Genomic DNA, 12383 nt, shown 5'->3' with positions numbered 1-12383 from the left:
TCCACACCAAGGCAACACTCAGCCAAACCTGCAGCATCCCCAGGCGGCGTCTCCAGGGAGAGCACGACGCACACGGCGACGAGACCGCCAAATCCGGAGAGGATTTTGAGCTTTCGCTCGGGAGCAAGGTAGGGGGTGGGCAAGGAGGGTCCTCCACGGCGCCTCCAGGAAGGAAAGCGGCGCCCTTGGGCGTCGCCGCCGCCGAGGCCGGCCAACCGGCCTAGGGTTTCCCCCGGACCCAGACCTCAGCCACCAGCACCTCACCAGCCAGCGCGCCGGCAGCCAAGGCCGCCGGGCACCATGGATGGGGAGGAGGAGTGAGCCAGAGTGGAGGAGTCATACCTTCAGATCTGACGAAGAAGAAGGCCTCCCGCCGCGACCACCAACCACCAGGGGCCTCGTCGCCCGAACGGCCGAGGAACCTGGCCACCAGCACCAACGGAGGCCGCCAGCCGAACGCCGACGCCTCCCCACCCGGGGCCGCCGCCCCAACGACCGCTGCCCTTCGTGAAAAAACAGAGCGGCAAGATCCCCGCCGCCACCGTCACCGGCGGCCACGCGGACTTGCCCGACGACCTCCTCAGGGGGCGACGAGGGAGATAGGGGGAGGGGTGGGGGTGGCGGCGCGAGGAAACCCTAGTCGCCGCCCGAGCGGACGACACGGGGGCTGGGAGGGGGGGGGGGGGGAGAGCCAACCGACCCTTGGCAACTCCTCTTCGGACTCGACACCTGTGGCAATGGCAACTCACCCAACACCTCTTCACGCCTTCTCCTTATCAAGAAGAGTCTTGAGCTCACGCAGCTTTGCAAATTGAAGATTGTTAGCTTGCACAGCTTTCCGGTATATTTACTGGATGCTGGCCTTGATGAACTTGTCGCTGTATTTGCCTACCCCCTCAAGTATCGCATTCTTTTCAGCAGAATTGAACATCTGCGATTCAGAAACGAGCGTAGTTTGATTACATGTAAAGTCTAGTAAGAACATATCAGAGAGATAGAGAATACTAAATTAATCAGCGTCGGTCAACGTTCACGTACCCCATCAGGCATGACTACAGATTCTCCAATCAACGTCATTAGAGGTGTCGCGTATGTCACAGTGTCCCAACAATCAGTCTTGAGGCCAGATCTCTCCTCGAGAACATTATCAACCTGGTGCAAGCTGTCGGAGTACTCCTTGCTGGCTACATCACACCGTCGCATGACGGAAGCCAATAAAGCAATCTTTCCAGTGATCTGGATAAAAGGGGCTATACGATTAAATGGAATACAGAGGTTACCATAGCTATGATGATTCCTCAGTTGACCTATGATGAACTATACAGTACCACGAATGGGCACACCAAACTAAAGCTATGTAACATGGCAGGCATGACAGACAGGAATAAGCAAAGGTCACTAACTAAAGCAGTGGACTCACCATTTCAGGCTTGATGTCTTCAGAGACATTTCTATGCAGGTAGTCGAGTAATTTTCGGCTGTGGTACTTGCGATCCTGCTTGCTGAACTTCGATTTCTCTTCAGGAACTAAAGAATGCAACAGGTTTTGCAGGCCCCACATCAGCTCCTTTGTTGCTTCATCACATATACAGGGAATTGCCTGCAAAAGACCACACAAAAATTAGAGCTGTCATCAGAATTTTGTTGCTATCAGAATTTTGCACACGTGTGCAGGCAACAAGGAAAAGCCTCATACTGACCAATTGAGCTTCATTCAATAGCTTCTTTGTATGCAGATTCACCGACAATTAATTTATGCCCTCTATTGCACTCCTCCTCAACAAGCTCGGCAAGGCTTTCATCAATACCAGTAGTACTAATGGCAGTAGACCTGTCGGTAAGGTTCAGGAATCTCTTTAGCCAGACGAACTGACAAAAGAATTTCCAAGCGTGAGGTTAAAGAGAAACACTGACAAATGGCATAGCGCTAGTTTGAGCAATGTCACATATTGTCTACAATCACATCAACTCTGCTCAAGATTATGTCGAATTGGCACCAAGGTACTGAAACTATGTAAAATGAATTATTGGAACTAGCGCTATGCCATTTGTATCCAATACAAGATTATGTCAAGTTATATCAAACTATATTATTGGAACTAGGTTAAACTAGAGTATAACGGACTAGATCTGCATCCACACTTTTCAAACACAAGAATTATGTCCATTTGTGGGCTACACATGACAAATATTTGGATCCATATAGATGTACTCCCTCCGTTTCTTTTTAGTTTGGATATAAGATTTGGTCAAAGTCAAACTATGTAAAGTTGACTAGCTTTGTAGGAGAAAATATCAACATTCATGCTATGAAATCAATATTATTAGATGCATGATGAAATTAATTTTCATAACATATATAACTTTAGTATTGTAGATGTTGATATTTTTTACTATAAAGTTGGTCAAACTTTACAACGTTTGACTTTGACCAAATTTTATATGCAAACTAAAAAGAAACAGAGGGAGTACTAGAGGGAGTACTATTTACTACAAATGAACATATTTAGTAACTAGTGCATCTATATAGATCCACATATTTGTTTTTTTCAGGAACACAAATGAACATATTTAGTAACGGAATTTTACAGGTATGCAGTCACATCCATATATATGTACATGTGGGATTTGTTTTCTAAACTTTCTGAAATTTTGAACAATTATTTTTATTTTTATTTTTATTCTGAAAATTTCAGACTCCAAGTGACCCAGGAGCCAAAAGACCTCCACTTGAGTTATGAAGCCAACATAAGCGGAACCCACAACAGGGCCATCAGTCGATGCGAGATTTAAAGAAACACAACAAGAATGAGAATGACTCAAGAGTAATTAATAATAATAACAAAGTCCGCAGAGTCCTCATCGACACAGTGAACCGAAATGGTCTGCAAGTAAACAAAAAAGGAAACAAATTAATTCTGAATCGAGAGTAACTGTTGCACAACTTAAAAACAAAACAATACTGGATCACGCACGGACATCAAGATCAATCAAGGTGGAGACTGACAAAACCTCAATGCCAGTGTAGTCGCTGCCGATGTCATAGAGGTATCCTGAATTGATGGCGAAGATTGCGAAGCCGGATGGCGTCTCGAAGAGCACCTTCATGCGCTCCAGGGTGTACTTGACTTGAAGACTCTCGTCCTCGACGAGGTGATCCAGTTCCGAGATATCGTACCCCGGATATTGCTTCACGAGGGCTATGCGTGGGTCTATGCATCGATCCATCTCCTCTCCTACGCGTGCCTGCACCAAAGAGAAGTGAAAGAGAAGAGAAGAGAAGAAATTAATCGATGAAGGATTTACAAGCTATAAGCTGAAAATTTCAATGGAACCAGATCAATCTAGGGTTGAAAGGGGGCAGCCTCCTTGCAGTGTCGGAGCTACAAACAATTGGTGGTCGGGCCAAGCTAAGGAAGAACACAAATTTTTTGGAATTCTGAATCATTAACATTAATCGGCACCTTCTGTTCCCATTTGCTAAAAGATCAAGTGAGTAGATACATAAACAGAAGAAGCCATACCAAAATACAGTTCCACCCTTTAGTTAGCCATTACAATAGCCTGGAGATAGATATGAGTAAACAACAACTGAGTTAAAAAAGCTATGCTACCGCTGGCGTCGCCTCCAGGGAGGCAGCTTGGGCGCCCTAGCCGCCGCCGCCCTCGAGCTCCCTCCTCCCCTGCTTCCCTATCGTCGCTGGAGGAGGCCAGCGCACGAAGCTCGCACTACGGACGGCGGGCCCTCCTCCTTTCTTCACGAGGGGATCCTCTGGCTGAGATGCGATGGAGCCCCTGGGTGTATGGCATGGAGGCGGAGTTGGTGCGCTCAAGCGGCAGCCCGATGGGATCCCAGCGGCGCTTCGGGGGCTAGCGGCGGGGGATCTAGGGTTTCCCACCCCAGATCGGTTCTCCTCCAGGTGGTCGGGCTCGGGCGCCGTCCGGCGGTCCTAAGCGGTGGTGGGCGCGCGCGTTGGCTGTCCTCCTTCACCGATGTGAGTGGGGCTGCGGGAGGCGTTGGCATGGTGCGGAATCCGAACAAGGTGGTGGCGTCGTCCCTTCGTCAGGGATGACGACCAGGTGGTGGGTCCTTGTGGCGGCGCCGGTGGCAGCGGATCTTGGGATCCTGCTCCCGGGGACGTCGTAGGACGCGACGGCCCGTGCACGAGAGATGGAGTTTCTTCGAACAAGTCTGGGTGAAAATTTACTTTCGGCTACTACCACGGCCGGCGGTGGCGGTGTTGTCTGCGCCATTCTCTTTTTGAAGGCATCGCCATGGAGAAGTTCAAGGCCACTCTCTCTACTACCTCCGGGGGAAACCCTAGATCAGTAGATCGGATGACGGTTGCGCTCTGGTGTTGTTTCCCCCTTGGGGGCGTCATTCATGGAGGTACACACGGGCTCGAGGGAACAGAGGACGGCTTCTTTGGTGGAGCGGTGCTTCATCTTACTTCCTCCGTTCCAAATTACTCGTCGCGGAAATGGATGTATCTGGAACTAAAATACATCTAGTGAAGGAAATATGCCCTAGAGGCAATAATAAAGTTATTATTTATTTCCTTATTTCATGATAAATGTTTATTATTCATGCTAAATTGTATTAACCGGAAACATAATACATGTGTGAATACATAGACAAACAGAGTGTCACTAGTATGCCTCTACTTGACTAGCTCGTTGATCAAAGATGGTTATTTTTCCTAACCATAGGCATGAGTTGTCATTTGATAAACGGGATCACATAATTAGGAGAATGATGTGATTGACTAAACCCATTCCGTTAGCTTAGCACTTGGTCATTTTAGTTTACTGCTATTGCTTTCTTCATGACTTATACATGTGCCTATGACTATGAGATTATGCAACTCCCAATTACCGGAGGAACACTTTGTGTGCTACCAAACGTCACAACGTAACTGAGTGATTATAAAGGTGCTCTATAGGTGTCTCCAATGGTACTTTTTCAGTTGCCATAGATCGAGATTTGGATTTGTCACTTCGATTGTCGGAGAGGTATCTCTAGGCCCTCTCGGTAATGCACATCACTATAAACCTAGCAAAGCAATGCAACTAATAAGTTAGTTGCGGGATGATGTATTACAGAACGAGTAAAGAGACTTGCCGATAACGAGATTGAGCTAGGTATTGAGATACCGACGATCGAATCTCGAGCAAGTAACATACCGATGACAAAAGGAACAACGTATGTTGTTATGCGGTTTGACCGATAAAGATCTTCGTAGAATATGTAGGAACCAATATGAGCATCCAGGTTCCACTATTGGTTATTGACTGGAGACGTGTCTCGGTCATGTGTACATAGTTCTCGAACCCATAGGGTCCGCACGCTTAACGTTCGGTGACGATTAGTATTATGAGTTTATGTGATTTGATGTACCGAAGGTAGTTCGGAGTCCTGGATGTGATCACAGACATGACGATGAGTCTCGAAATGGTCGAGATATAAAGATTGATATATTGGATGACTATATTCGGATGCCGAAAGTGGTCCGGGTGATTTTGAAGAAAATCAGAGTGCCGGAGGGTTACCGGAACCCCTCGGGAGAAGTAATGGGCCACATGGGCCTTAGTGGAGAGAGAGGGGGCGGCCAGGGCAGGCCGCGCGTCCCCTCCCCCTCTGGTCCGAATTGGACTAGGGAAGGGGGGGGTGGCGCCCCCCTTTCCTTCTCCCTCTCATCTTTCCTTTCCCCCTCCTAGTAGGAGTAGGAAAGGGGAGTCCTACTCCTACCAGGAGGAGAAATCCTCCTCCTGGCGCGCCCTGCAAGGGCCGGCCGGCCTCCCCCTTGCTTCTTTATATACGGGGGCAGGGGGCACCCTAGGACACACAAGTTGATTGTTCCAAGCCGTGTGCGGTGCCCCCCTTCACCATAATCCACCTTGATCATAATGTAGTGGTGCTTAGGCGAAGCCCTGCGTCGGTAGCAATATCATCACCGTTATCACGCCGTCGTGCTGACGGAACTCTCCTGTGAAGCTCTGCTGGATCGGAGTTCGTGGGACGTCATCAAGCTGAATGTGTGCTAAACCCGGAGGTGCCGTACGTTCGGTACTTGGATCGGTCAGATCGTGAAGACGTACAAGTACATCAACCGCGTTCTCATAACGCTTCCGCTTACGGTCTATGAGGGTACGTAGACGATACTCTTCCCTCTCGTTGCTATGTATCATCATGATCTTGCGTGTGCGTAGGAATTTTTTTGAAATTACTACGTTCCCCAACATCTAGATACATCCATACCTGTGACAAGTAATTCGGAACGGAGGGAGTACACATTAATAGTGGCAGATCTCGGCGGGGTGGCGTTGTGGAGACTCGGAGTCCGATGCGCGGAGATGGATTCACGCAGGAGGAGGATGTTGTTTGACGTCATGGTGGCATCGTCGATGGCAGAGAGGCCTGGCAACATCGGCGCATTAGTTTCTACTGTGAAGATAGATTGGTGGAAGATGACGGTGATGACACAGAGAGTGTGTCGGACCAGTTTGTGCCCCAAACCCAGTATGTGACTTGGTTGGGGCCTCTGTCTTTAGATGTTAGGCATTTGTGCGATGTCTATTTGGTATTAAGCTCGGACTATCGCCACCCCTTCATCAGGTAGATAGGAGTAGCGACAGTTGTTGCTAGGATGATGGCTTCAGACTACCTAATATACTACTTTGTAAGATTATCGTAAATAATTAATAAAATGACTGCATGCATCATCGGCCGGAGGTAATCCTCCTTTTCTAAAAAAAACTATGCTACCAAATTGGTAATAATGGGATGAATAGATGAAGACTGAAGTGAAATTTGGGGAGGGAGATTGGGAATGATTCAAAGAAAAACTTACCTATGCAGCTTGCAGAGATTCAGGAGAATTCTGAGAAGGAGCTCATTTGCCTGTTGGCTGAGCTTGGGTCGCCGATGCCGCTACTAGCTGCATGTGGTTCTGATCCGTGGCCGCATGGTGCTGCTGTCCGGCCGTGGGCGACGATTGATGTGTGCCGGTCAGCATATCGACGTTGTGGGCGCTCGATTGGGGCGTGCTTATGTCTAGCGGTGTGGGCTGGGCCTATGTATAACTTCTTTTTCTTTGTATACAGCAGCGCTGGGAGGCCACGACCCAGTTCGGTCTTGTGATTTCCAAATTTGTTTTTTAGTCCTAAAAAAATCAAATTTGTTATTTTGTTCCCCTTCTCCCTCTTGCGTCGCCCCGGCGGACGACCCGGAGGGCGAACCCTAGCCGCCGGCCTCTTCTCCCCTTCTACTCCGCCGCCATCGCCGGCACGTGCCGTCGGGCGAAGCCCTGGTGGCGTCGGCGGCGGCAAGCATCTTCTAACCTCCACTCGGATCTAGGGGCTAGCGCGGGGCGGCCTTGATGCATGGAGCGTCGTGCTCGCATGGTGCCGGCGGTGCGGCATCTAGCATGTGCAGTGAAGACATGCGCGGCAGCATGGGCGCGAGCTCGCTATGTGGTGGTTGCGTGTGGCGTGGGTTGGGCCTCGATCTTGGTGCGATCCTGACGCCCGCAAAGCCTCTCTAATTTACCTTCGGTTTGCATGAAACGGATATCCAGACCTATCTGCGTACTGATTGGTACTGCATTGTCCAGACGGCTTAATGATGTCAACACATTATTTTTGGTCGTCTAAAAATAGAAACCGATGACGATTGACGGGCCCTGGCTGGGCTCCTAGGTCTGTACTCGGCAACTAGCACTCGATCGGATTGTTATCAAGAGAAAAGAAAAACCCTAGCTAGCACTCCGGATATAAACACTAATCGATCGAAATCACAAGAGCCAATTCGACGAACTCGCATTGGGATCAAACAGGGTGAGATGACGACATCCATGGACATCCCCGCGGAAGTCTTGGTGGGCATCCTACTGCGACTCCCTCCGAGCTCCCGGCGGCTGACCCACCTGGTCTGCCGGCAATGGCACAACATGGTCGACACGTGCACGGCGGAGATGCAGAGTCGCGCCAAGCCTCTCATCGTCATGCACGGGGCTCTGCACACATCGTGGACGACCTATCGACGGGGAGTCATAGAGTGCTCTGAAGTGGCGTCTCCACGTATCGCTCCCGCGAACGCGCAAACGTAATCATCGGCACCTGCAACGGCCTGATCCGCCTGTGCGACAATCAGGAGGTCGGCGATGCCATCTCTGTGATTAACCCGGTCACCCGTGAAAAGTTGTGTCTCCCGCCACTGTCGTCCATCACCGGCGCCCCAAGGAGGAGGTACATCGTGGGCTGGCACGAGGCGTATGGCTTCGGGTACCACCACCCAACGACCGGGTGACACAAGATCGTGCATGTGACGGCCTACAGTGGTAGGAAGGGAACTTCCCATCAGGTGATGCTGTGCGTTCATGACGCCACTCTGCTTCAACAGTGGCAGTGTCTAATGCTGTGAGTTCTGCTTCCATAGTTAACCTCGTTAATATGGTCTGCTTGCAAGACTTTCAGAAAACAACGCCACCATCAAGTGTAAAAACATAACCACTTGTGGCCTTAATCTCATCAGCATCAGATATATAGTTTGAGTCACTATAGCCCTCCAGTAATCTTGGATACCCGATGTAGTGAATCCCATAGCTCGCAGTGCCTTTCAAGTAGCGCATAACTCTCTCAAGTGCATGCCAATGATCATCTCTCGGTTTTAACACAAACCGACTCAGCTTGCTCACAGCAAAAGAGATGTCAGGCCTCGTGGCACTCGCCAAATACATAAGCGAGCCAATAATCTCAGAATACCTCTGTTGATCTCTAGCAATCCGTCAATTTTTTCAAAGCAACACACTAGCATCATATGAAGTTAGAGAAGGCATGTAGTCGATATACCCAAAACGACTCACTTGTGGGACTACTAAGTTGACGCGTCTCCTAAAAATACAAAAACTAAGTTGACGCGTATGTAAGGCTTTGTCAACTTATAGTCAACACATGGTTCTACCAGCAGTGCCGTTGGATGTCCATCCAACGGATGTCGTGCTTCTTTTTCAATCTCGGATATTCTTACTTTAGCTGACCAAAAAATGACTCCTCCCCCTGACATCTGGGGCGCACCGTTTTGAAGGGGGGCCTGTGGGCTGCTAAGTTGACGCGTACTAAGGGCTTTGTCAACTTAGTCAATATAAACGATTCTAGCTGCAGTGACCGTACGATCTTCATCCAACGGCCGTCGTGCTTCTTCAACCTCTGGTCTTCTTGCTCCATCCGCCCAAACCAGCGCCGGTTGTGCCGCGTGCTCCTGCCTCCCGTGGCCGGCTGTGATGCCGCGGAGGCCTCACCGCCCCCTACTACTCCCACCGCTGGCCAGGCCATCCCTCTACTCACCCACACCCCCTGTTATTCTGCGGCGACGACAGCCTCACACCACAGCCGAACCAGTGAAGCCCCGTACTCCTCTCCACGTGGGCATCCACTGCCGTGTCTTCCCCGGCTTCGTGTCATCCCCTTCCTAGGCCTCGCCGTCGTCCACCGCTCCGGTGCTCTTGGCGCGGCGTCGTCAACGTGGTAAAGGAACGACTTCCATCGGAAAAGTACTGTATGTGGAGAGGCTGACAGTTGGGTCCATGGCAGCAGCAAGGAAGTGCCTCCTTATTACGCGCAAAATAATTATTCCTCCACCTAACAGCAGGGACTCACCGGACGGACTACCGTATTTTGCGAAAAAATGTTCCCTCCTGACTGCTGGGACCCACCAGCTACATCTTCGCACGCAAGGAAGTGCGTCCATATTACGGACAAAAAAATTGTTTCGCCCCTGACTGCTGGGACCCACTAGCTACATTTTCGCATGCAAGGAAGTGTCTGACAGTCGAGACCCACCTGATCGAAGCGTACATAGCGTTGTCATTCTGGTCGGGAACGTGTACGTACATACTGGTCGATCGGTCTGTCTGCAGGCGCGCACGTAGCATATACACATATGTACAGCCAGGGTGCAAGAAAAAAATACGGCCACTTGCGTACATACAGACGGGTCTCGAGCACGTACTCGCGCATATATATATAGGATGGGTCTATTCTAATAACACTCTTAGACCCTTATTCTGATAACACCTCCTTATTCTGCTAACACTTCGATTGGAAAAATTCATCAGTGCGAACCCACCCTGAGCTGCACCAACAAAACAAAACTCCCAGCCCACCACCCATGCCCACCAACCCCCTGATCCGCTCCACCTTCCCTCCTCCTGCCCCCGAGCCGCCCCACACCACCAAAGCGATGCCGGAGCCCCACCCCACCACGTGTCGCCGGAGCCCCGCCCAACCACGCGCCAGCGGAGCCCCGCCCCGCCGCGCCACGCGCCGCTAGAGCCCCGCCGCACCACTCGCCGCGACTCCCCACTGCGTCACACCTCCTCCCGCCATGGCCAACACCTCCAGATTCCGGCTAGCCATGGCCTCCCCGCGACGCGCCGCCGATGGATCCAGCCATCCACGGCCTACTCGCGTCACGCCGCCAGTGGATCCAGCCATCCACGGCCTCCCTTGATGCGCCGTCGCCGGATCCAACCATCCCGAGCACCGCCCCGCCATGGTGGTTGGGCTTCCCTTGACCCCCCCTCCCTCCGGCACCGGCCAGCGCCACGCCCGGACCTGACCCCTCCCTGTTCCTCCATCTCCTCCCTCCCATCCCGCTGCATCTCTCCCCTGCTCTTCCTATCTGACGACAGCCCAAAATCCATGCCTCTCGAGCCGCCCCGGGGTCCTCCTCTCCTTCCACAGCCAAACGTAGGTCGGGCGCATTGTCTCCGACCTCCTTCGGCATCCACGGCCACGGCGCCACCCCCGGACATCGGCGCATGACGGTGAGCTTGTTCTACTCGCGTGAACTACAGAGGGGAACGGGATCTTTGCTCACGTGCCCCATCAGCGGAAGCTTCTTCTCTTCCGGCGAGGACAAGCGCCCTCGATCCGGCGTTTCCTCTCCTCACCGCCGTGCCCTTCTCAGTGTGGTGTTGTCCACCGCAGGGAGAGGGGAGAAAGTCCTAGCATCGGCCCTGTGTCATTCGAGCGGTGAAGCCGCCTTGCAGTTTGCGACATGTATGAGTGCAGTACGGTATTCGCGTTGGTGCAGCCCGCTGGCCTCCAGCAGGGGAAGCAGCTCTTTCTGTGGGCGAAGTGCAGCCCACGACGAGTCCCAATGCAGTTTGGTGCTCTTTGATTCTTCAGATTTCTTTTGTGCAGTTTTGTTTGGAGCTTCCCAGCCGCCCCATAGCCCCGGTGGTCTTCCACCTCCCTACTTCCATTCTCGGCGGCCGCCCCATAGCTGTGGATGCACGGTTCCGGCCGCCATCCCCTCTCCACGCCGAAGCGCTGGACGTCAACAACACAACATCACCAGAGCTGAGCGCCCTCCTCTCTCTCCTTTCCTACTTCCTCCTCACCTCTCCCTCACATCTCGCTTGTGCCCGACAGGTGGCGCCATATCCATCTCAATCTTGTCCCTGCGCCTCTCCATGGACCCCGTTGGATAGTGACCTCCCTGACGAGCAAGTGCTGCAGCCCACTTTTTTATTTTTGCAACTCACATGTTAAAGTTTCTTTTGCAGTGCGTGTGTGCAGTTCGGTGTGAGCTCAAACGAAGACACAAATCAGTCCAGTATGTTCTCTGATGCAGAAAAATGGAGGAGAAACCAATTATAAAAAAGAAACACAAGACGCAGTTTGGTCTCTCTCGGTGGACTCTCTCTCCTGCTTACAGTTCTTTAAGAGTTTGATTGATGTCCTGCATTGTGGGTCATGGAGTTTGATTGATGTCTTAGTAAAGTTCATAAAGAATTGTCTGTTTAGATTTGCAATGCAGTGCACAATATAGAGGAGTTTACTTTTGTAAAAAAATTATACAGAGAAGTTCACTTTTTATTATTTTTTGGAGGAATTGTTTTGCAAAATATGGTGTATAATTTCTTAAAATCGATGCAGCTCACTAAGAACACCTTTGCGGTGCACGGGCAAGATGAACGCATAAAAAATTATGCAGCTCACTAACGTTATCCATGTAGCTCACTAATGTTGACCATGTAGTCCGGATGAATTTTAAAAAAAGGACAAAACAATTATGTAGTTTACTTCGATATATGTTGTGGTTCACTTGTCCTCGTCTTCGCGATCCTCTCTTATTCATAAAGTTAGAAAAAGACACACTAAATTATGCAGCTCGCTTACCCGTCCGATGCAGTGCAGTTTGCATTTTGAAGCAGTGCGGTCGGCCGTATGATGTTGTTCATCCCGTAAGTGCAAACAAATTGTCACGGAAGCGAAGAAAAGTAATGCGGTTCACTTCTTGATAGTGTTGTGGTTCATTTACACCCGATGTGAAGTGCACTCTACTTTCTCGTCCTTGAAAAAATTACGTTTGAATA

At 50.7% G+C, this 12383-nt stretch overlaps 1 long non-coding RNA gene and 1 pseudogene across 1 annotated transcript; one reads left to right on the top strand and one right to left on the bottom strand.

Moving 5' to 3' along the window:
- Positions 1–220: 220 nt before the first annotated feature.
- LOC147983401 (uncharacterized) lies at positions 221–3228 on the bottom strand (annotated as a pseudogene).
- A 6920-nt stretch (positions 3229–10148) lies between these two features.
- Positions 10149–11956, top strand: LOC125535316 (uncharacterized). The gene is made up of 2 exons (XR_007294644.2): positions 10149–10826; positions 11571–11956. It is a non-coding gene; the product is annotated as an uncharacterized LOC125535316 (long non-coding RNA).
- The last annotated feature ends 427 nt before the right edge of the window (positions 11957–12383 follow it).

The sequence above is a fragment of the Triticum urartu genome, chromosome 2A (assembly GCF_056163025.1).
Source record: "Triticum urartu cultivar PI428250 chromosome 2A, HENAU_Tu73, whole genome shotgun sequence".
Lineage (NCBI taxonomy): Eukaryota > Viridiplantae > Streptophyta > Magnoliopsida > Poales > Poaceae > Triticum > Triticum urartu.
The sequence above is the reverse complement of the archived record's forward strand: the minus strand, read 5'-3'. Positions and strand labels throughout refer to the sequence as shown.